General features: G+C 32.5%; 1 long non-coding RNA gene across 1 annotated transcript; it reads right to left on the reverse strand.

Annotated features, from left to right (window-relative positions):
- Positions 1–2,097: 2,097 nt before the first annotated feature.
- LOC140694156 (uncharacterized) lies at positions 2,098–3,634 on the reverse strand. The gene is made up of 2 exons (XR_012069911.1): positions 3,372–3,634; positions 2,098–2,418 (listed from the first exon to the last, which is right to left on the reverse strand). It is a non-coding gene; the product is annotated as an uncharacterized lncRNA (long non-coding RNA).
- Between the last annotated feature and the right edge of the window lie 9,899 nt (positions 3,635–13,533).

Consider the following 13,533-nt stretch of genomic DNA (forward strand, 5'->3'; position numbering starts at 1 on the left):
CAACTTTTGTACTTTGCCAATAGTCTAGCTTTTCCCAGGTAGAAAACAACAGATAGACTAACAAATAATATTCTTTAGGATTTCTAATTTTGAAAATAAACTGTTGCTTTTGACTTATCAGTATAGAACATTGTTAAGATGATCACGGTAAGACCCACTGTCTAATAAGAGAGATGGAAACTAGCTGCTGAACCATCCCATCTGAACCCCAGACTGCTAATATAAACAACAACATAGCCACCATCATATTTGTGCTGACAAACTTAAAATCTTGATGTTTCTGTTGTAGGAACAACCACTGCTGTCCATACACAGATCTCCTACTGCAAGTGGTCTCTTTTCTTCTCTTGGTAAAGGACATATTGGCGGAATGTTGCGTGAGCTTACCCTGGCCCATTTGCCAATTCTCAAGATTATCAAAGGCTTTATTCCCAATTGGTGACACATTTTTGGACTCAATATTGCCATTTCAGTCTTATCAGCTGACACTGGATGCATGATTATGACCAGAAGCCTTAGATACCCTGACATTGCCTACAAATTTTCCAGCATTTCAGGGCATTTCACATTCTGAAAATGCTTCACCTTTTATTTTAAGTAAAAGGGAATTACTCATAGTCTTCCATGAATATTTTATATTTCTTAATATCTGCAGAAATTTTATATTCTTGCAGTTGGACAAATTTTAAATTCTACCACCCTCACCTCCTTCTAGTCCACACATTTTAGATTGCTATTTAGTTTCTGAATATGACCACCACTACCAAGGTTCTAGTACCTCTTAGATACTTCCTGTGTTAAGGTTAGAAGTGGCAAAATTTGTGTGGTGTCTATAAACCTGTATTAAATATATGCAATGGCACTGTCTCTTCTGGACGAAGCTCTGATTCTAAGAAGTAAATTAATTAGAAGGCAGTATAGTTATTGGTATGGGGAAGAGAATCAGCTATTTTGGGGTGGGTGGGTGATGAAGAGACAGGAAAAATTCCAGCAAATGAGAATGGAATGCTTTAGGCCTCTGGAGGCATGAATTAAGAAGAAAATAATACTTTGTCTCCTGTACCTACCTCCACTACTGTCTTGAATGACTAGTCCATGGGCTATGAAAAGAGCTAGTTTGTGGTGAAGAGTAAAGACCATAACGAAATAGTTTGAAAACCATGAGAGTTTTGTTGCTTCAGGAAAGTAGATTTTGCTTAAAGTCAACATGTATTTTTCATTCACTAAATAATAAAATGCATCTTGTGGCACGTGTTGTGCTTACAGTGCTGGTATCCAAGTTAGACAAGGAAAGTTGGTTAGAAAACATCTGGAGGAGGTGGTTTCTGTTCTGAGACTGGGAAAATCTAAGTAGGTAAATGGAGGACATCCTAAGTCCAAGGATGAGATGGAGCAACAGTTTTGAGGTTGGAGTTAATATGGTTGACAAGCATTTGCCTGGATATATCTCCAGATACAGTGAAACATAAAGATATTCCAAGGTAGCCAGATGCCAGATCTATAAAGAAATGACTAAACTATGTTGAGATGTGGACTTAGATTTGGAAATGCTTTAAGTGCCCCTCTGAGGATGTAAGCATATCTTTGGCTGGAACATAAAAGCAACATTAAATTTTCACTAGAAAATATAGTGCAGACCCTTGAGGGAGGAAAAGAAAGCACCAATTGAAATGCATTGAGAACAGCACAAAGAAGACCATAGAAAAAATTACTTCTTAAATTCTACCTCATGCTGAATGTGCCATCTGAGATTACATCACGTGACTGTTATGATTCCAGGGATGACATAATAGAGACCATGACTCCTGAGTCGGTTCCTGCATTTATCTCCTGTTCCAACCTATCATAACTTAACACTTTAAATACTTTCCAGGATCAACCAGAAACCACTTAGTACTGTTCCCTCTCTCCATGTTTTTGTCTTTTTCCAAATTCTTCCATTTTCTCTTCTTCCTTACAAGAAATTATATAAATTTACTCACATATTGTTCCATCAAATGATCATATCAATCAAATATCTCTTTTTTTCTTTAAATGCTAACTTAGTCTCGAGTTTAAATCTTTACTCTATTTTAAAAAATATAAGGACAATACAGGTACACATTTATGTTTATTGTTCAAATAAGAATATTGCAGATATATGTCGACATTTGCCATCATAAATTTTAATCTTTGCTATCCTGCATAATCTGGTAGTCCTCTGGTAGATCAATTGTAATTTGGATGACGTTATTAAACTGAAGATAGCTGATGAGTTGGCCTTGAAAGAGAGGTAGTTGATGTATCAGCTATCACTGGCAATGGAAACCGTGGGTTGCTCCCTGGTTGAAGTTTAGAAAAACGACCTTCATGGGCAGATATGTTGTGATATCTATTTGGAAAAGTAGAAGGCTCCACCATCAGTCCAAAATAATTGCCCTGTATGGGAGACAAGATGCTGTAATGAGAAATAGAAGTTGTAGTTGTAATGAAGTTCACAGCACAGCCATTTGCTTCAGTTTAGCTGCTTTGGGAGTGCCTGTGGATAGTGGTCAACTGATTTAAAGTAGCACATTGATCCACTGCAATTTGTTCTCGTGGTCTAACTGACACTGATGATGAAGGAGAAAAATCACCTCTGATCGGGGTATTTGTATCACCAATTTTATGGCTAGTAGAGGGCTTTCTGTTAAGAGGCATGTTTAAATTAGGAGAAGGTAAAAATGCACTTTCTCCACTAGTGTCAGCCACAAAATCAGAATTATGATTATCTATATTACCCCCTCCTATAAAGTGCTTCTTGTTGAAATCTTCAGCCAATGAAGATACCAGAGAGACATTTTTAATCTCAACTCTTATTTTTATTCTCACTAAAATTTGGGGACAGCCTCGTTTAAAATTTGAAATATGGTAGAATTGCAGCTACAATCAAAGTGGAAAGATTTTAGTAATATTTTAAACCAAATTAGAAGACTACAATAAGCCTAACCTATAAAACCTCAGATTTCACGTTTACAATGCAAAGATAATATCATCAAAATATGAGCAATTCTGACTATTTTTTGAAATTCCTTATTTCGAATATACACATTTAAATAATACAGTCATCAAGTTTAAGAAGTTAGCATTTGCAGTAACGGTGAAAGCCACTTTTGAAAACAGCTTTAATACCTTTATTTAGATTTCTGTTAAGATTCATAGTTGCTAGCAAAGTTTATCATAATCTTGACTACTTAAGGCACTATCCTCATTTTTATAAAAAATTAAGAATTATAGCCTTAGTAGTTTTATACAATTTTCAAAAAAGCTTTCCATTTATGTTACCATAGATTGATGTACAAAATTAAATTTTATATCTAAGTTACCAAGTGGTAACTAAACTTTGTGAATACCTTGTTTAAAATATAGACTTCTTTTTCTTCTGCCATAAAGACAGCTAGACAAGCAGATCTTTGAAAATTCTGCTGCAATTACCTAAACCCATAAAGCTTTAGCTGTATAACTAAACTTTTCATACTTCCAGGTTCAAATATTCTGAAAGGGGCCTTTCTTTCCAAAACTTCCTTCTTAAAGACATCTTCATCAATCACTATGGAAGATCCATTATCATCCCACCAGATGGATTTAAATTGGTCACCCCCATACATTTTCCAGAGTTTTCTTGGAAATTTCAGAGAATGAAAATCATTATCTCCAACTGGTTCAGAGTCACAATGTGTGTAACATGGTCTTTTTATCAAGGATCCTTCTGACAAAGTCAGAGAATCAATTTCTTCAATCATAGACCTCAAGTCCAAGTCCCCAGAGAATGTTTGATCACAAAATAGAGATCTACTGGAGTTTCCTGAACCAGTTGACCCATCTTTAGGAAACTTATCTTGAATTTCTGAAGAAACAAGTGCCATCTCAAATAACTTTTTCTGCAGCTACTTTTCTATTCTGCATGGTTTTGAGCACTACAGCTTCAAATGCTGCTCTGGCAAGCCTGCACATTTAAACTGGTAGGCCATCACAATGGTTCTCAACCTGAGTAGCTGTGACATCACAAAACGTCTGGTCTCCTAGCAACCCAAGATTAACATTCAGCCAGTGTTTCCTTCTCATTCATCCAGTGAAAATGAATCATATAAGATGCTTATTTTTATAGTGTGATCTGCAAATATTATCCCCACAAAATCTTTTTAAATAATTTAATTTTGGGGTCTATGAAATAAAAAAATTCTCCTTCCTTTTGTACACAAATTTATACCAGTTTGGTGAACAGAGTATAAATAATGCTCAAAATAAATAAAATAATTTTAAAGTTTTGGAATTTAAAGTGAAATTTGTGTAAAACTTGTACAGAAAATTTATAACTATTTCATTATCTTTTGTAATTAAAGTGAAACATAAGTTGATTTGGAAATGGAAGTAATTATTTATCTGTGTACCTTAAAAAAGTAGCTCTATATTCAAAACATGAGCAGAATAAATGTCAATTTCTTTGGTATGTTTATAAATAAATGGTAAATATTTATGAATTAAAATTATAAAACTTTAATCAATCAAATTTAAGAAATCTCAAAGTGGGGAAATTTTGTTTTTAATTGTACTTCAGTGCTATATGTAAAACTAATGTAATTTAATATTCTACTTTAAAATTACACAAGAGAAAATCTTATTGTATACATACAAATGTTTATTTTTACCATTCTTTCACTCAGAGGTTTTTCAGTCCCTAGAAGGAATAAATTTTCCTGTCATCTTTATAATCCATACTCTTTTGGATTCTGTTAAGTGCTCCAAAATGATGTTGATAAATACACTTATGCACAAGATCCTGGGTTCTATAAGCAGTGCCTCCATTAAGGGGCAAACAAACAATCAAAAAAACAAAGAAATAAGTGTATATGTGGGTTGGTGTGGAAAACACCACATAATGCATTTTAGGAAGCATTATGTTTCCCAGTCCTGAATCAGTTGGCATTGTTAATATAATATGGCATTTTAAGACAAGTGATTTGTGCACTAATTGTAAATAATAGCTATGTTCTGTATCAGTAAACTGTAGTAAATTCAGTTCTACCAAGAGTTATATTCTTTATTTAGAAATAATTTCCATTAAACATAAGCCAAATTCAAAATGAGAGATAAAATTTTTAAATAAATGTACACTCAAGCTACAATGTATATTTTTCCTTCTGTATGTGTATATTACATTCTAAATAAATATTAGCAACCTGATTTCATGGCATATTATAAGTATTATAAACTATAGTTAAGTTTGATTTAGTCCTGTTTCATAAGTATTATTTAACAAATGCAAATCAATATATGTGATACCATCAATTAAAAAACAGAGAATTCAAAAGTGACAATCTCAGAAAATGTAGGAAAATTATTGACAGAACTGATCTTAACTTTTGTATACAAAAAAATCTTAACAAATTTGCTTTAAATAAAATATAACTAAACATAATAAAAGCCATATATGAAAAACCCATGACAAAAATCAAGTTCAATGTTAACATACAGGAAGGTTTTCCTCTGGTCAAGTAATAAGAAAAAGTAGCTCATTGTCACAAGTCCTAAATTACACTACTCAAAGTCCTAGCCAGAAAAACTAATCAAGAAAAATTATATAAGGCTTCCAACTAGTAAACAAGCAGTAGAATTTTTACAAATGACATAATTATACACAGATGGAAAACTCCATTTACTCCTCCAGTGAATGCTAGAAATAATGAACAAACTTAGCAAACTTGCAGAATACAAAATCAATATACAAATATATGTTGCATGTTTATACACTAACATCACATTATCAGAATAAGGAATTAGGAAAACAGTTGTGTGTACATTTATACCAAAAAGAATAAAATAGGAATAAATTTGATAAGTGAAATAAAAGATCTAAACATAGTTCTATAAATTAAAGGTGTAATAAATATAAGTATACAAAAGAAATAAAAGATATTCTGTGCTCATGGATTGCATACAATGTGAGGAAATACTCTAATCTATGTTTCACATTTTCAATCTCCCCAGCACTACATATTGAGGAGAATGTGTTTTCTTCATTTTATACTCTTGCTTCATTTTTCATGGGTTAATTGATCATAGGTGTGAGGGATTATATCTGGTTGCTCAATTCTCTTCTATTGATTGGTGTCTGTTTTTGAGCCAGAATCATGTTGTTTAAATTACTAAAGCTTTGTAGGACTGTTTAACATCAGAGAATATTACACTAATTGATTTAATACTCTTTTTCAAGTTTATTTTGACAACTCATGATCTTTGTAGTTACATATATATTTTGAAGTTATTTTTTCTATTTAATGCAAAAATCTCATGGGTATTTTGACATGAATTACACTAAATGTAGATTGCTTTGGGTTGTATGGTTGTTTCAACCATATAGTTTCACATCATTAACATAAGAGATCTTTTCATTTCTTTGAATCAGTTTTAATTTCCTTCATCAATGGTTTCTATTTTTTAACGTATAGTTTTTCATCTTATTCGTTAAGTTCATTTGTATGTATTCCTTACATATATATATATAATTATATACATTATATTTGTAAACACATTTCCTGCACAAATACAACAGTCAGAAGGCAGTGACAAGACATATTCAAAGTCCTGAATGAAAGAAAGCTGTAATCTAAAATAATTTATCAAGCAAGGCTATCCTTTAGAATAGTAGGAGAGATAAATAACTTCCACAAAAGCAAATACTAAAAGAAATTAGCGACAGAAATAGAAATAATGAAAATCTACTCTAAGAAAAAAAGAAGCAGTATGCCATAGAAATGAGAAAGGCATTATTAAAAAAGTAATAGCTACAATGACTTACAATAGAATAAACATGATGTTAAAAAGAGGACATCAAAATTTTTAAGGGTTAGAGAGTGAAATAGGAAAATACAGAGTATTTTCTTCTTGTTTCTGTTCTCTTTATGATGGGTTAGAATTTGTATTCCTATCAGTTAAAATAAACAGATACAATAACTGGTCAATATACATACAAAAGAGGTTAACCATAAGTCAAAAGCTTACAATGAAGTCACAAAGACAAATAGAAACCAAGATAATAAAAGAAAACTTATCAAACCACAAAAAGAAAAAGAAGTGAACGAAAAGGAAATACAAAATCAAATGGAAAATGTTCAAAATGGAAATAAACACCAGTCTCTCCATAATTATCACAAATGTTAATGCACTTAGTGATTCAATCAAAAGATATATATTGTCAGATGGGATAATATAACAAGACCCTACATTTTGAAGCATACAAGAGACCCAATTTTGTAAGAGGAATACACATCAATTGAATGTCAGAAGATGGAAAAATATATTCCATGCTAATGGACATGACAAGAAAGCAGGACTAGCAGTACTGACTTCACACAAAAGAGACTTTACAAGAAAGGCCATAGAGAAAGATAAACAAGGACATGATATGGTGATTAAAGGAGAAATACAAAATGAGGGTTTTATACACATTAAGATACATGCACTCACAACAGGAGCACCTAAATACATAAAGCAAATACTAATAGATGAAAAGGGAGAAACTGATGGGAATACAATCACAGTAGGAAATTATAACACCCCATTATCATCACCAGACTGGTCTTTCAGACAGAAAATTAATAAGGGAACAAAGATACTAAAAGATATGATAACATAATTGGATTTGGTTTATATTTTCATAACAGTACTTCTCCCCAAAACAGAATATACATTCTTTTCCAGTGCACATGGAATGTTTTCTAGGAAAGATTATGTACTCAGGCACAGAAGAAGCCTTAACAAATTTTAGAAGATAAAAATTATTTCAAGTATCTTTTCTGAGTATAATAACATGAAACTAGAATTCAATCACAGAAAAACAGAGAGAAAAAATGACAGCATGTAGATTCAACAACATGGTACTAAAACAAGGGGGGGAGCTGATGAAGTAAAATAAGAAATTTAAAAAAAACCTTGAGAAATATGACAAAACACTATGCAATGTTTATGGAATACAGTTAAAGCCGGCTTAAGAGGGAAGTTCATAGTGACAAGGCTCTCCTCAAAGTAGAAGAGCAATTTCAAATAAATAATCTAATGTTCTATGTAAACTAATCATGAAAAGAAGAACAAACAAAACCAAAAGTCAACAGAAAGAGGGAAATACCGATCAAGGAAGAAACAATTGAAATAGAGATTAAAAATAGAAAAAATCAAACAATTCTTTGAAATAGTAAACAAAATTGACAAAACTCTGGACAGACTCATCACAAGAATAGAGAGAGAACACAAATAACATAAGAAATGAAAATGGAGAAACTATAAATTCTGCAAATAATTTGGAAAATATAAGGGAATACCATGAGCAACTATATGGAAACAAATGGGATAACCAGGAAGAAGTGGAGAAGTTTCAGGAAATATTCAGCCCACCATTTTTGCATTAAGAAGAAACTGACCATTTGAAAAGACAGATCACCAGAAATGAAATAGAATTATCAATAAAATAAAAAATCTCTGCAAACAAATATTCAGACCCAAATAGATTCACTGGGGAATTTGACCAAACATAGAGAGAAAAAATCCATAGCACTCCTCCTCAATCTCTTCCAAAAATTGATATGGAGAGAGTACACCCAAACTGAAACCATAAGGCCAACATCAACCTGATACGAAAACCAAACAAAGACACTACCCCAAAACAAAACTATAGGTCAATATCATTGATAAACACAGATGTAAATGTCTTTAAGAAATTATTAACTAACAAAATCTAACAGCATGTAAAAAAAGATTATACACCATGGTCAAGTTAGGTATTTCCCAGGAACACAAGGATGGTTGAACATATGCAAATCAGTCAATCAATTTTGATACAACATATCAACAAAAGAGAGGACAAAAAACCACATAATCATCTCAGTAGATAAAGAAAAAGCATTTGATAAAATTTAACCACTATTTGCTATAAAAGTCCTTATCACAGTGGGCACAAAGGGACCATATCTCAGCTAATGAAAGCTATTTATGACAAACATATAGCCAACAAAATACTAAATGGTGAAAAACCAAAACCCTTCCCAGAAAAACCTGAGACAAGTCAAGTTTGCCCATTCTCACAATTTCTATTCAATATAGTCTTGGAAATCTTAGCCACAACGATCAGGCCAGAAAATGAAATAAAAGCATTCAGACTGGAAAAGAAGAGGTAAAATGGCCATGATAAGCAGACATGACTCTATATATAGAAAACCGAAAAAGCTTCACAAAAAAATTACTTAGGCTAAAAAAGGAACTGGGCAAGGTACCCAGTGTAATGTAGGAAAACCAATTGCATTTATTTATGCTACTATTTAATCAACAGGAAAACAAAGTATAGAAACAACCGCTTTTTTAACTGCACCCAAAACTATAAAATGTTTAAGAATAAATCTGACCAAGTAGGTGAATGACTTATACATGGAGAAATAGAAAACATTGATTGAGGAATTCAAAAAAGATCTGAAGAAGTGGAAAGATACCCAATGAACTTGTAATGGAAGAAACAATATTGTTATAATGCCCATACCGCCCAAGGCAATCCACAGACTTAATTTGATTTCCTATCAAATTATTCAAAACATTTTTTTTGACTGAAACAAATACTCCTAAGATTTACACAGAGTCATAAAATATCCATCATTTCCAAAGCAATATTCAAGAAAAAGAAAGAGGCTGGAGGAATAAACCACCAGGTCTCCAAACAATATTGCAGAGCTATAATAAACAAAATAACATGATATTGATACAGAAAAAGTCATATGGACCATTGGAACAGAATAGAGGGCCTAGGAATAAATCTTCAGGCCTATGTTCAATTAATCTCTGACAGAGTAGCCAAGAATATGACAGAGAAAAGACCATCTCTTCACCAAATGGTGTTGGGAAAACTGGATAGCAGCATGCAGAGCAATTGAGTTAGGACACTCCTTCACTCCATACACAAGAATAACCAAAAAATGGCTTGAAGTTTCAAATGAAAGGCAAGACACAGTAAATCTCCTAGAAGAGTTAATACGCAAAACACTCTGAGATAAATCTCAGCAATGACCTCCTAGAACAGCCTACCCAGGTAATGGATGTAAGAGCAAAATTAGTAAATGGGACTTAATTTAACTTATAAGCTTTTGCACAGCAAAGCAAACCAGACAAAAAGCAAAATGACAACCTACAGGATTAAAGAAAATATTAAGAAATGATGCAACTGACAAAGTCTTAATTTCCAAAATACAAAGACTTCATACAACATAATAATAATAAAAAAAAAAGAAACCCAATCTGAGAATGGGCAGAAGCCCTAAAAAAGCAATTCTCCAATAAAGACATACAAATGATACATAGATATATGAAAAAATAAATTGCTCAGTTTCATTATCAGAGAAGGGCAATTCAAAATTATAATGAATTATCACTTCACAATACTCACAGTGGCCATCATTCAAAAGTCCACAAACAACAGATGCTGGGGAAGCTGTGGAGAAAGGGAACCCTCCTACACTGTTGGTAGGAATGTAGTTTGGTGCAGTCATTGTGGAAACCAGGATGGGGATTCCTCAAAAGAATAAAAACAGAATTAAGATACAATCCAGCAATCTCACTTCTGGGTATATATCAAAGGGAAGTCTAATTCAAAAAGACTTCTGCACCCCAATGTTCTTAGCAGTGCTATATACAAAAGACATGGAAGCAACCTTATCGTCCAACAACAGATGACAGTATTCAGAAGTTATGCCGTATTTACACATTGGAATAATATTCTGCAATGAAAAATGGTAAAACTATGACATTTGAAGCAAAATGGATGTCCCCAAAAGTGTCAATCTAATTGAAAAATGCCAGAAAGAGAAAGAAAAATAATACATGACATGACATATGTGGAACCTTAAAAAAAAATTTGGATGAGAACACTACAATTTTATCTACAAAACTGAAACACAGTCGCAGATCTAATAAACAATTTTATGATTACTTCCAAAAAGGGCTGCGAGAGTATATATTTGGGAGCTGTAGATTTATAAAAGCTATCCACTATATATAAAAATAGATTTTTTCAAAATTTCTTTTCTATGACACAGGGCAGTAAGTTAAATATCGTGAAGTAAACTTTAATAGGCACACAAATATATGCATGTATGGGAACACTGTGCTATACATCACAGATTGACACATTGTAAATGGCAGTATTTCAATGATAAATAAATGAATAAATATGTAAATAAATAAATAAATAATAACTAAATAAAAAATATTTAATAATAAATGAAATACAAAGATTCACACTTCTTAACATTACACATCAAGAATCTAGGTGAAAACAAAGAATAAAGAAGAAAATTAAATGAATGAGAGTAAGTCAAATAACAAGAGAAACAGTTGAAAAGATAAAAAAATATACTTAACTCTGTTTCTTTTTAACATAAAGTGGACAAAAGTTTAGGTTGTCTAAGAAAATAATGACTCAGATAATATTAGAAATAAAAGAGAAGATATTACCACTGATGTTGTAGAGATGCAAATCATCATAAGAAATTACCACTAGCCAACAATTTGAATGACCTAGAACAAAAGACATATTTCCAGAAACATATGTCTTCCAATACCGAATCAAGAAGAAATAAGAAAATTAAACAGGGCAAAAGAGTGTAAGAGTACAAAAATAATGCAAACTTTCCAAACTAGTAAAAATTTACAAGACGAATTTTCTGCTGAATTCTGTCATACATTTGAAGACAATTATTCACCAATTCTACCCCAAATCTTCCAAGAATTTGAAGGGGGTGAAAGATTCCAAACTTGTTTTGTGATGCCAGATTTATTTGCATAACAATGGTAGAAAGGACATTATATGCAAAATATAGAATATTATCCCTGATGAACATATGTGCCAAAATTCTCAACAAAACACAGGCAAAATGAATTCAACAACACATTTAATGTATCATACACATACATGAGTAAAGGGATTTATCCCTGGGTTTAAGGATACTTCAAAATATTCAAATCAATAAAGGTGACATGCCACACTAATAGAATGAGAAATAAAACACATAATCATCTCAATAGGTGCAGAAAGAGCATTGTATATAATGCAACATCCTTTTATGATACTCCCAACAAATTAAATTAACCCTGTCAGTGGCACGATATCATATACACACAAACACTGTGTGGAGAGAAGCGAAGCAGTTCTCTGTTTATTGATTCTTAGAAGAAGGTTTTATATAGGACATGCACAATGCCTCACATATCATCTAAGTTATAACAATGTGAATAAACATAAACTATTTATGTCCCCATGCTCCTGCAGTAAGCACAGGATGTTAAATAATCAAGGATTGTTTTAAAGTTCATCACGGAAATTCATTAAGTAGGCCATCTCTTATGCAGCCGGCTGTGCCTGTCTTAGTTTGTCCTCATCTGAGGATCTTACCCAGCATAGGCTATCCAGCCATCCATACTAGATACATTGATTAGGCCATTTATTATCCAGCCTGGATATATGACATTCCTCACAGCTTGTTTATCATTTCAGCCCATGGGCTTATTCTCTAGAGCCTTCAGACAGGGGCCTACACCCAACATCCCTTGATAGAAAACTGGATGAAAAAAATTTGATGTATATATGCATTGGAATCAATACTTTGCATTCCTATCAAGAGTGTCCACGGTGTTCCTTGTTCTCCACAATCTCACCATCATTTATTTCCTTTCTTTTTGATGAGAGCCTTCTGACAATTGTCAGTTCTTGTCTCATTTATGGTTTATGACTTTCCTAATAATTTATAAATCTGAATATAATTTCATGTGTCATTTAGCCAACCATATTTTTTCTACAAAAAATTGATTCAGATCTATCTGTTCATTGCTATGAACTTTTTTTAATTGGATTGTTTGGTATTTTTTGTTGTTGTTGTGGGGTAAGAGTTTGCCATATATTTTGGATATTAACACTAGTTTGGAAAATATCACTTGAAAATATATTCTCCCATTGTGTTGGTTGACTTTTCATTTTATTGATCATTTCTTCAGCAGTGTAAATCTGTTTACAGTGATACAATCATATTTTGTTAGATTTGCTTCTGCTTCCCTTGCAAGAGGAAACATATGTAAAATCAAATTAAGTCCAATGTCAGAGTGTACTTCTTATGTTTTACCCTAGGATTCTTTGTTTTCAGGTTTCATCTTTTATATGCCCAGGATTGGGATTGCTGCATCATATGATAGGTCTATGTTTATTTTTTAAAGAACTTCCATACAGTTTCCAATGTTGTTGCACCAATATTCATTCCCACCAACAGCGTTGGAGAGTCCCTTTTTCTCCACAGCCACCTTAGTCTTTATTATTTGTAGACATTTGCATGACAGCCCTTCTCACTAGTGTGAGGTAAAACATTATTTTATTTTTGTCTTCCCTTTGTATAATGATTAGCAATGTGAGCATAACTTTATGTTCCTGTTTGTCATTTGTGTGTCTTCTTTGGAGAATTGTCTTCTGCTCATTTTCTGGCTGAGTTGTTT

Source organism: Vicugna pacos, unplaced genomic scaffold (assembly GCF_048564905.1).
Source record: "Vicugna pacos unplaced genomic scaffold, VicPac4 scaffold_20, whole genome shotgun sequence".
In the NCBI taxonomy this organism is placed as follows: Eukaryota; Metazoa; Chordata; class Mammalia; order Artiodactyla; family Camelidae; genus Vicugna; species Vicugna pacos.